Raw genomic sequence first — 12,931 nt, 5'->3', positions numbered from 1 at the left:
ACATTTTGGTATATCTTTCCTGTTCTTTTCCTTTATAAAGAACTACTGAGATCCCTCTTTTAAGTAAGCTGATTTGTTGATCATATAATTGAACCCACCAGATTTGCAAACTAACTCACATATACAGTATGTCAGCATTCTGAAATTCTGTAAACACTGGGATTTATGACAGATAAGGAATTTGTCAGGTGCAAGTAACCAGGAACAGGAGTTGAGTTCAAAGCACTAAAAGGAAACTACAGACCTATCAGCCTGACCTCAATACCTGGGAAGATTCTGGAAAAGATAATCAAACAACAAATCAGCGAACACCTTGATGCAAACAAAGTCATCACTAAAAGTCAACATGGGTTTGTCAAAAACAGATCATGCCAGACAAATCTTATTACATTCTTTGACCAAGTGACAAAATTAGTGGACCAGAGGAATGCTGTAGATATAATTTACTTGGACTTCAGTAAGGCATTTGATAAAGTAGATCACAACCTACTACTTGATAAGATAGAAAAATGTGGGTTAGATAGCATCACCACCAGATGGATTCGTAGCTGGCTGACAGGCTGTACTCAGCGTGTGGTCCTCAATGGAACTGCATCTACATGGAAGGAAGTGTGTAGTGGGGTGCCCCACAGCTCTGTTCTGGGCCTAGTGCTCTTCAATATCTTCATTAACGATTTGGATGAGGGAATAGATGGGGAACTCATCAAATTTGCAGACGACACCAAGCTGGCAGGAATAGCCAATACTCCAGAAGATAGACTTACAATACAGGAGGATCTGGACAGACTCGAACACTGGGCGCTATCTAACAAAATGAAATTCAATGGTGAAAAAAGTAAGGTTCTACATTTAGGCAGGAAAAATCAAACGCACAGGTATAGTATAGGTGGAACCTTGCTCAATAGTAGTAACTGTGAGAGGGATCTCGGAGTCCTAGTAGACAATCACTTCAATATCAGCCAGCAGTGTGCTGCAGCTACCAAAAAAGCCAACCCAGTGCTAGGCTGCATTAACAGAGGGATAGAATCAAGATCAAGTGAAGTACTAATACCACTTTACAATGCTTTGGTAAGGCCACACCTGGAATACTGCATCCAGTTTTGGTCACCACGATGTAAAAAAGATGTCGAGACTCTAGAAAGGGTACAGAGAAGAGCAACAAAGATGATTGGGAGACTGGAGGCTATAGGGAACGGTTGTTGGAATTGGGTATGTGTAGTTTAACAAAGAGAAGAGTGAGGGGTGACATGATAGCAGTGTTCCAATATCTCAGGGACTGCCACAAAGAAGAGGGAGTCAAGCTATTCTCCAAAGCACCTGAAAGCAGGACAAGAAGCAATGGATGGAAACTAGTCAAGGAGGGAAGCAACCTAGAACTAAGGAGAAACTTCCTGACAGTTAGAACAATTAACCAGTGGAACAACCTGCCTCCAGAAGTGGTGAATGCTCCAACACTGGAGGTTTTTAAGAAGAGACTGGACAGCCATTTGCCTGAAATGGTATAGGTTTTCCTGCCTGAGCAGGGGGTTGGACTAGATGACCTCCAAGGTCCCTTCCAACTTTATTATTATTATTATTATTATTATTATTATTATTATTATTATTATTATTATTATTATTATTATTATTATTATTATTGGTATTAGTATTATTAGTATTAGTATTATTATGTTTATTATTAGTATTATTATGTTTATTACATACTACCTATATGCAAGGATCTGATCTACTGATAGTTAAGGCAAATTGGCATTAGATTAGAGTCAATAGAATTCATGGGAGGGGGGTGGATTCCAAACTGATGTTGCATTTGACTCTGTCTTTGGGCTCCCAATTCTTCTATCTCCAAAAAACCATTCTCGGAAAAGGCGATTGCTATTCGTATTAATAGAATGCATTTCCACTTAATTGTATTTTTTGAAGAGGAATAAGCAAGGCCTCTATCTCAGAAGATTCCATGCCAGCAACAAGTTTTAATTCCCAAAATTATTATGGGAAGGCACAACAGTTAAACTTTCATAAATCTATGTCATTTTATAATATAGTTATACCTTTTGCTAAGGGACGTGGTGGCTCAGTGGGTTAGGACGCTGAGCTTGTCGATCAGAAGGTCGGCAGTTTGACGGGTCGAATCCCAAGTGCCGCGTAACAGAGTGAGCGCCTGTTACTCATCCCAGCTTCTGCCAACCTAGCAGTTTGAAAGCACGTAAAAATGCAAGTAGAAAAATAGGGACCACTACGGTGGGAAGGTAACAGCGTTCCGTGGGCCTTTGGCGTCTAGTCATGCTGGCCACATGACCACGGAGATGTCCTCGGACAAGCGCTGGCTCTTCGGCTTTGAAATGGAGATGAGCACCGGTCCCTAGAGTCAGAAACGACTAGCACGCATGTGCGGGGGAACCTTTACCTTTTTATACCTTTTGAATACAGATAGACCTCACATAACAACCGTCCTTTTTAGCAAGTTATGTCAGTGCTGAAAAAGTAACTTTAAGACTTGTTTCCACAATTACGTATGCCTCTTGTAACATTCCCATGGTCATGTAATCAAGATTCAGGCAATTTGCAGGAGGTGGGCATTTATACCATTGCAGAATCCTGTAGACGCATGATCATCATTTGTGTGCTTCAGTCAGCTTCCAATAAGCAGAGTCAATGTAGAAGCCAGCAGTAAAATCATAAGACACAATCATATGATGTCCTGCTTAATAACTGTGAGCAATCTGCTTAATGACCATGATGATAGTGAGGTTGTAAATCTGTCACAATCACAATGTCTCACTTAGCAACAGACTTGCCAGTCATTATGATCATTAAGCAAGGACTACCTATATTCAAATACCATTTATATTTGCTATTGGACAGAAAACAGAGAATGCCAAAGGCCAACAGTACTATGTTATATAGACCTTTCAGTCCTGAATTACCCCAGAAGGAAAGGGATATATCATGTATTCAACTGCCACTTCCCATTAAACTAAGCCAAGCTAAGCCAAATCACTTGTTTAAAGCCATTTCTCTCTCTGATATTAGTAGAAATTAGTTATGAAAGAGAGGAGTGGGAATAAGGTTTTTTTTTACTGTTACTCAATTGTTATCTCTGGCACAATAGGCCCCTGCCAATAAATGTTGTCCTCTGCATTCAGAGAAGTTCACAGAAAGAGTGGCTCACAGGAATAGCCATGAGATCCAAAGATCTGTAGCAAATCTTATGCAAACAGGACATCGACTTCTGTTTAATGCAGGGGTGTCAAACTCAATTTCATTGAGGGGCGAATCAGCATTGTGGTTGCCCTCAGGGGGCCAGGTGGGTATGGCCTGGGTGGGCGTGGCCTACTGGGTGGGCGTGGCTAGAGTGTGTATGGCCTGCTGGGTGGGCATGGCCAGCTCTGCATCATTCGCATCAAGGGTGCCTATGGGGGCCTGGGCAGGAGTGGGATGGATCTGAGGGTCTCTGGCAGAAGGAGGGTCTCTGGGCCAGGGCCAAGGCAGTGGGGGCCATTCCCTCACTGTTTCCAGGATGGCTTCGCGGGCCACATGAAACCACTTCGTGGGCCGGATCTGGCCCCCGGGCCTTGTGTTTGACATGTCTGGTTTAATGGAATAAGTCATGACAATAGACTTATTAGAATGCTAAATAAGCTGAGCTACTTTTCTCAGAGATTAACAACGCAACATGCACACTAATATTCATTTGTCTAAACTATTGTACTGTATGGGATTTGCAAACTGTTAACGAAATATATCTTTCTTTCTTTTTTAAAAAAAAGTGACAAATCATTTAGTTTTCTGAAGAAACACTTAAGATAAATATCACCCAATAACCTATCACCATTGAACAACAGAGTAAGAATATAGTGAAATGTGTAGAAACACTTATGTGTGTATGAGCCGAGACACTGTCTACAATCTAGCAACATCTCCATCAAAAAGCAGCTGGGATGAGCAGAAAAGTGTATGTCTACCTTTGAAAGAACTGAAACATAACAAATACTAGAAAATCTGAGGTGAAGAACAGGTTGCAATTTCAGAGCCTGTTGTCTCTTAGCCATTACTGTCAAATGTATCGCAATTTGTTATGAAAGCTTTTAAAGCAAAGGGGAAAAGAAAGACTTCATAAGAACATAGATTCCTATTTAGGTGAGGGGGGAAAAAACCCACTGTGAAATATGAATTCTGCTACAGAAATTTGTCAGAGAAATTTGTCTCCTCAAAATTAGCCACAGAAGGTAGGATGACTGAAAAGGCCTCAGCACTGCAACGTTCTATGACACAGTATCATAAAAAAATCAAACTTCCACCAAAGAAGCCAGCTGCTTTTTAAACATTTAAAAAAAATGGGGGTCAAAGGGGTTTTACCAAAGGGCAAGTAATCTGGAGAAAGAAGATTTAAAAATACTACAGATGGTGCCAACTCTTCCCCCCCCCACACACACACAAATATGGAATCATTCAAAGTTTTGTCTTCATTTGTGAAGTTGAAAAGATTCAAGGCTTGAAGAATGTCATTGCCACTCCCTGCTATGGCTGCTTTTCTTCCTCTTTATTATATTATTATACATATGATAAAGGAGACCTGGTGGTGTAGTGGTTAAAGCACAGTATTGCAGGCAAATTCTGCCACAGCCTGGAGTTCGATCCTGATGGAGCTCAAGGTTGACTCAGCTTCCATTGTTCCAAGGTTGGTAAAATTAAATTGTTGGGGCAACATGCAAAATAATGCTTCTGAATTGTAAACTGCCCAGAGAGTGCTGTAAAGTGGTATATAAGCCTAAGTGCTATTGATATATATTAATACATTATATTGTTTCAATATGAGGGAGACAGTTTGGTTTAGTGATTAAGATACCAGACTAAAAAACAAGAGACTGTGAGTTCAGGTCAGTCTTAGGCATAAAGCTTGCTGGGTGACTTTTGGCCAGTCATTCTTTCTTAACTGGGAAGGATGTAATGGCAAATTACTTTTGAAATCTTTCATTGTAATTGGCTTCTGGCCATTCTGGTCTATTGGAAGATCCCACACATCATATCCTGCAGTAACTAATGTCCTGCTCCCATCAGATGCAGGGAAAAACCACCACCGAAGGAAAAATCAAGTATTTCAGGCATCAACTGCAAGCAGACTGGAGATCCTATATTTCCTTCATTCAAGTAGCACTGAATCCTGGAATCATTGCTCGACCATTAATCCTGAGATCCCAGATACTATTTTTGTGTTATTATGCAGTAGACACTGAGTTTAGAAACTGTTCTGTATAGGGGAAAGTTATTTTATTTATTTAAGACTTATTAATTTCCTAAAGGCCTGTTTAAACAACTAGCTGGGCAAGCAAAGATATAACTTCATCTCCTTCATACATCTCATTTTATATTCTCAATTTATCTATGCACACTGTTAATGTTTATCCAATGATCTAAAATGATTTACTACTAACAACCAAGATAAAAAAAACTTTTATTTTTCTTGCTCAGTTATTCAAAACAACCTAAAGCAAATAAGTTCCCTTCACATTTTATTTTCAGATAAAATATTTAATTTACTTTTAATTGTACTTTTAATTGTACTTTTTAAAAAATTCACAGAAAAGTATATTTAATTGACTTATTTTTTTCCAGGCTTTCTATATTTCTATACCTTTTAATAGGTCCTAGTAGTGGATTTCCTGAGCAAGAGTGATTCGATTAATGAGCTCATTATAATTCATTAAGGAGTGTTGTGTGGATGGCTGCCTACTTTAATTAGTTTTATTACAGAACAAAATTGCTTCATATACCAAGCTCAACGACAAACACACGTTTGGAAATCATCACAGTAGTAATCAGACAAAATGTGGATCATTCATTAGACAACCTGTCTAAAGACATTAAAAGCAAGAAGAATATTAACATGATGGACATTCCAACATTATTAAGTACATTAAATATTTTTTTGATATTAAACAATTTCTCAGTTCTAATGTTTCTGGGACAAAATGAGCAGTCACAATTCTCAGAAAGAAATCCGTTGCAAGAAAGGTGTTGATATGATGCAGGAGTTGTTCTATCCATTATTATAGCAGATGCTGGCAGTAATAGCATCTGAAAGTTTAGAAGGTCACGTTTACTCAGATAATAATTCCTAATATAGCTCCTCAATTACTCCCTTCAATGGAAAATTTAATTAGTAACTGGAAGCTTTACCCACCCCTCAAAAAGTGCATGTGTGAATTTTCCACACTTGCTCTTCAGTGTTGGCCACTCAGAAAAAAAAATACAAGGACTTCTTGAAGAAATCAATTGAATCATTCAATTCTCTATCTGCAAAATATCATAGAAAAGAGGGGCCATGATGCTGAGAAAGTTTCAGATGTTTAAGAAGGCAGAAGAATGGAAGCTACTGGTTAAAATGAAAAAAAAAACACGATTGCAAAAATGACTACTTTTTTTTTCCTCCTGGCAAACACGCAGTAGGGTTATTTTTTTATAAGACTGATACTTCTAATCAAAAGAAAGGGCCAAGAAAAAGAAAAAAAGAAAAGGTAGAAAGTCAACAAGAGCCCCAAAATGCAGCAAGTTTAGGAGAATGTTTATTATGGCTGCCTATTTTCAGAGAGAGAGATTTTATATCTTCTAAATATAGCCACTGATTACATGAAAGTAAAAACCCACTTGAGATAAATCTTCAATGACCTGTACATATGCACGTAAATTTCGTGGCAACATTCTGTCATTAGAGGTGGGTTTTATTTCTCCTTTCAATTTTCCAGAAGATTTTACTTATTTAAGAAACAAACCAGAAATCCCATTGGCTGAGCCCAAGTATTCAAGATCGTCTTAAGCAAGTCTTTAGAGCACGACCATATTGTCCATAGCTATTTTGGTCTTTGTTATGAATATAGAAAATAAATATAACAAACATCACACAGAGTATACCTCATAAAAAAGCCTTGTACAACATAGAGCGAAGAACATGGATTTTCTTAAGGGGTTTCTCTGAATATTACAGGTTTCTACCAAAAAGACACAGTATAGCCAGATAACTATTATGCAACATTAATTTGATATCTCTTAACCCAAAATTGTACCTTTCATGGCATTAATCGATATCTATGAAAGGTTACTGTTGACAGCAGCAAATATCTGAGTTTATCTTATTAAAATCTGGTAGGCATGGCTTCTTACTTTTTTGCTGAATTCTTAAATATTCTTATTAGAAGAACTAGTAAAATAAAGCCCCCCCCTCAAGGCGAGCTTGACTGCTGGAGATTGTAAGCATGCAGCTTTCTTGGCACTCTTACAGAACAAGCTTGCCTGTAAGCCTAATTCCCCTTCCAGGGGAACCTATTTAGACTAAGTGCATGAAAAAATTACATTAAGCTAATGATCTTCTATAAATCCATTTTCAGTTGCTGGGAGGTAAGAATTTCCTTGGAGTACCCTCACATGAGAAAGGAACTGTGATATCCCAAGAGCACAGTGTGCTACAAGAAACACATATCCTAATGGAAGCAGATTTGGACTTCGTTTTAAAAAGTATTAGAGCAATAATTTGCAGGATTTTTTTAATCCTGATTCAGATGATTGATTAGCTACATGTTACTAAAACAAAAGTAGACCAAACTTTAACAGAATATCTAGAAAGGTTAGCCAAAGATAAACCCTGAAGAAGAATCAGCAACTTTTCTATTCCTCACTATCACAACCCTACAATGTGTATATGGAATGTAATAATAATAATAATAATAATAATAATAATAATAATAATAATAATAATAATAATAATAATAATAATGATGATGATGATGATGATGATGATGATGATGATGATGATGATGATGATGATGATGATGATGATGGTATTAGATAAAAACTTGGTTGGCCAACATGACTGTTACTAAAACTTCTGAGAGATGGGGAGGCCTTACTTACTCCCTGAGGAGACTAGATGGTTACAATCTTTCATGACTATTTCAGGTGTTCTTTCAAAATATGGGAAGGAAATTAACAAAGAAAGAAAGCTATAAGATTGTCAAATTGCATCTTATACCTTATGGAACTTCCAAAGTTTATTTTAAACATTATGACATTTTCTGTTGTCCATTAGTTTAGTTTGAATAGGAACATAGCTGTTTTCTTTTCTTCTTTTTGGGGGCCTTGGAAATATTTTCTCTTCAATTCATTAAAGTTGCCAGCCCACAAGATTTGTTCTACACATGGAATTAAGTAGAAGTAAAGCCTCATGCTTCCTGTCATATAAACTGTCATTGTTTTGAAGGCCTGTTGTCTTCAAGATGGAATGATAATTATGTAAATAGAATTGATATTTAGAAGACATTCTAAATCTGTTTATTACAAACTTAGTCATTTAATGATAACTAGATGTACTAGTTCAAGCATGTAAGATAAATTTGGAACATTGCAGTTAGAAAAATGGCACAGTTTTTTATCGGAATAGAAAGCTCTATTAACCAAACAGTTTTGATCTCTAAGGAAATCCCATTCTTGTTATTTTATTATGGTTTCCTGTTTTACTTGTTTGCGTGCCTTAGCACGTGACCTGAGATAGCGCTGTTCCATTTCAATTTAAAACAAAGGTTTCTAGTTCTGTCTATGCAAGGAGAATTCCTTTGTTGAAGATGATTTTTTTCCAAATTGCACCCCGTTGGCCTTTATTAACCAAAGAGTTAATGCAGCATCCCTAAAGGGATTCAGTGAGACTGAAAACTACTTTGTACCTCTCTATATGTCTGTTTTAGGATATTATCCCTGCTTATACAGTACATTACTCAATTAATTGATTTATAGGAGAGGCTTCTTACTGCATCCCCAAGGACTCCTTAGGAGCTGGGGAGTGATGCTGCCTCAAGAGGGAAGAGCATCGGGCGGGAGCCGGCAGGGCAGTCCTGCACACGCGCGCACTCCCCAGCTGCTAAGGAGTGCTCCTTAACAGCCGGGGAGCACGCGCGTGCGCAGGACTGCCCTGCCGGCTCCCACCAGACGCCAGCCTGCCCTGCTTCCTCCACAGTGAGAGGGGAGGGCGTGCCTTCCCGGGCTCGCTGATTTTCTGGCGAGACGAAAAATCTTGAAAATCATCTCAAAAGTTGGGGGGGTCGTCTTATATGCCCAGTCGTCGTATACGTCGGAAAATACGGTACTGTAATTCTTTGGAGGGAATTTCAGACTTGGTTTCACTTTTGACAATGCTGATATTTTATAACCAATAAACATGTTCTTTGAGGAAATCTCTAGCCTCGGAGTTCTGATTTTGTTGGTCTTAGCATTGGAACCATGACACAGAGAAGCCCCCTCCATGGGATGCAGGCAGCACATGAAACCAGGACCCCCTCCAGTCTGTGGCAAAACCTCTCTTATGGAACCAGTCCCTGGTGCCCAAAAGGTTGGAGGCCACTGACCTAAAATTCAGAGGTTCTTTCTTCCATGATGTTGAATCTAACTAACCATTACTACTTAGTGCTAATTGTAAACCAGGCCAGGATGCTTTGTTCAGCAACAAATGACTAAACATACCACAGCCAAACCTAGCAAAAATATAAAGGCCATCTATGGGTGAATATTTATTCCTTCTTCCACTGAAACATCTGGAAGCCTGGAAATTACTATCCAGCAAGATTAATCAATCTGCATGACTAAAATAACAATAATGTTGCTTCTATTTGAGAGTATACCATGAGTTTGAACAAACATCTTCTTCAAGGCAGCATAGTGACATTATCCACAGAGTCAATACATGCAGTAAATGATCAATTCCCTGTCTTAAAATTTATGATCTGAAGCCATTTGAGTGATTGGTATGCATCCAACAACTCTAATATCTACAATGATGATCTAAAAAGCTGAAGTGACAGCTTCATATTATTCAGTAATTTTTCCCCTCAATTAATTCTCATTTACTCCTAGGACCTGTCTGTTTGAGAGATGCAGAATGCTTACATAAAAAAAAGAATATATCCAACACTAATTTTGTTTTAATTTATGGAAGGATAATTCTGTTTGTCTTGTCAAATTATCCTGTTTCTGCAAACATATGTTGCATTCATCCACATACAGCAGGGAACATACAGATAGATGTATGCACACACAAAAGACATACAAAGAATCAATTGCAACTGATTCCCAGTCCAAATCTGAAACATAAATACAGAATAATGATGGAAGAATTTGTCAGAGAAGGAAGAACAATGTCTATCAACTAGAAAAAAAAAGAAAACATAAATAAGGAGCAGGCAAGAGAAAGAAAAGAAACAAGGCATAATGCTTCTCTCATTATAGTATATATATAAATATTTATACTATATATAAATCAGAGCAAGAAATCCAAACACTGGGATAAGGTAGAAAACTAATAGAGTTTTCTTAAAAATCAACCTTTCGTTGGCTAACTACCAACGTCATCAGGATGAAATCATCGTAGTAGGGAGACTGCATTTATATTATCAGCGTTTCTGCACTCCACTCATAGAACGCGTCACCGCTCTGTTTGTTTCAACCGGCCATATTCTTTCGAGTCGCCTTACATTCGTTCCTATGGAGTGTGATTTTCTCTGAGTCCCTGCTGTCAGAAGAGAATTGATTACAACAGGAGGAGTCACTACATCACGACTCACTTAAGATAGAAGACATTATCCTCTTATTATGTTTGTGTCTTAAAACACACTTTAAATTTCAGGGAGTGATATATGAACAAATCAAGGGCACACCAATGGGGTCCCCCATTTCAGGAATCATTGCAGAAGCAGTCTTACAACAACTTGAATCCAAAGTAATGGACAACTATCAACCCAAATTTTGGGCAAGATATGTTGATGACACATTCACCATCATCAAATGTAAGGATAAGATTGATTTCATGAGACAACTAAATTCAATATTTCCAGATATCCAGTTTACAGCAGAGGAGGAAGCCAATGGCACCTTAGCTTTCCTCGATGTGTCAATCAGTCGCCAAACAAACAGCACCCTCCACACATCCGTTTATAGAAAAGGGACACACACAGATAGGATGCTTAATTATAAAAGTAATCACCCCACATCCCACAAGATCTCCTGCATCCACACATTATTCAAACGTTTAGACACACACTGTATGAAAAGAGCCAAGGACAAGGAACATGATCATCTATATCAGGTATGCAGTCGTAACGGCTACCCAACAAATTTTATTTGGCATTACAGTAGGCACCAAGAACCACGTTTGACACAAAATGGCTTGGCAAATACAACTTGGATGACAATTCCATAGATAAATGGGGTTTCAGAGGCAACAGCAAGAATATTGGCACCGCACAACATTAATGTGGCACACCGGCCAAACCAGACACTCTGTACCAAGTTGATGCGCCCAAAAGAACAACTATCTGAAAAAGAAAAATCATCAGTAATCTATAGGGTGAGATGCAATGACTGCCATTATAGCTATATCAGAGAAACATCCAAACAACTAAAGACAAGAATCCATGAACATAAGCTTGCAATAAAAAGACATGAACAATATTCACAAATATGGACACATATGGTCTATAATAACCACTCCTTCGACTTTGCAGGGGCACAGACCATTGCCCAAGACACTTCCAAAGGAGGCAGATTACTTAAGGAAGCCTGGTTCTCAGATAAATTTACAATTAATCGCCACATAGAATTGCCATCCGCCTACCAGGCATTAAAGGCACATCAACAGCAAGAGAAAGGTCTACCCACGATAAAAAGGAGAGAAACCAAAAGAAATCAAAGTTGTCCAACCAGGACACCAGAAGAAATATCTAAAACACAACAACCCACCGAGCCCAAAAAACAGGAACAGAAAACAAACAATCATGCAATAACTCCCGAAGATCGGAGGTGGATAGAACAAGAAAAGAGAAGACAATGTCACATGCACGTACAAACAGATGGAGAGCACCCAGAAGACAGGAGCTTAACAGGAATGGATGGACGGACAGGAACAATGAACAGACGAAAGCGACCATCCCAAGGAAAGGAAAATAACCAGTTAACATGTGACCCATTGAAAGAAATACAGCAAACAGAGGATAATGCAGATTATTCCATCTCTTACTATGGGGGGTGAGTTATTACCCCCTGTAGATAGGGCTCACAACTTGGGGGTACTCCTAGATTCACAGCTCTCCTTAGAAGATCATATAGGTGCTGTGACTAGGGGGGCCTTTGCCCAGGTTCGCCTGGTGTGCCAGTTGTGGCCCTATCTGGACCAGGATGCCTTGCATACAGTCACTCATGCACTTGTGACCTCTCGTTTGGACTACTGCAATGCTCTCTACATGGGGCTGCCCTTGAGGACCACTCGGAGGCTTCAACTGGTGCAGAATGCGGCTATGCGAGTTGTGTTGGGGGTCTCCCGATACTCCCATGTTACACCTCTGCTCCGCGAGCTGCATTGGCTTCCAGTTGCCCTCCGGGTGAGATTCAAGGTGCTGGTGATGACCTATAAAGCCCTACATGGCATGGGTCCGGATTACCTACGGCAGCACCTGCTGCCGGCGTCAACCTCCCTCCGTCCAGTGCGCTCCCACAGAGAGGGCCTCCTCAGGGTGCCTCCGATCAGAGAATGTCGACTGGTGGCCCCCAGGGGGAGGGCGTTCCCTGTGGGCACACCAGACCTGTGGAACCGCTTGCCGGTTGAGCTCCGGATTGCCCCCGACCTTCGCTCTTTCCGACGCGATCTAAAAACCTATTTATTTGAACAAGCCGGCCTGGTCTGATGGGTTTGGGGGTTGGGTTTGGGTTTTAACATAGTTTTTAACTATTGGGCATAATTATTTAATCTTTTTTAACTTTTGTATTTTGTATTTTGATACTTATTGCCTTGTACACCACCCTGAGTCCTTCGGGAGAAGGGCAGTATAAAAATTTAATAAATAAAATAAATAAATGCGACTCATAAGAAAAAGAAGATACCGGTCATGCAACAACT

At 39.3% G+C, this 12,931-nt stretch overlaps 1 protein-coding gene across 2 annotated transcripts in view; it reads right to left on the bottom strand.

Moving 5' to 3' along the window:
• The window catches only part of CCSER1 (coiled-coil serine rich protein 1), a 768,384-nt gene that overhangs the window by 374,743 nt on the left and 380,710 nt on the right, over nucleotides 1–12,931 (bottom strand). The window lies entirely within an intron of this gene.

Source organism: Vipera berus (genome assembly GCF_964194415.1).
Source record: "Vipera berus genome assembly, chromosome: 7".
In the NCBI taxonomy this organism is placed as follows: Eukaryota; Metazoa; Chordata; class Lepidosauria; order Squamata; family Viperidae; genus Vipera; species Vipera berus.
The sequence above is the reverse complement of the archived record's forward strand: the minus strand, read 5'-3'. Positions and strand labels throughout refer to the sequence as shown.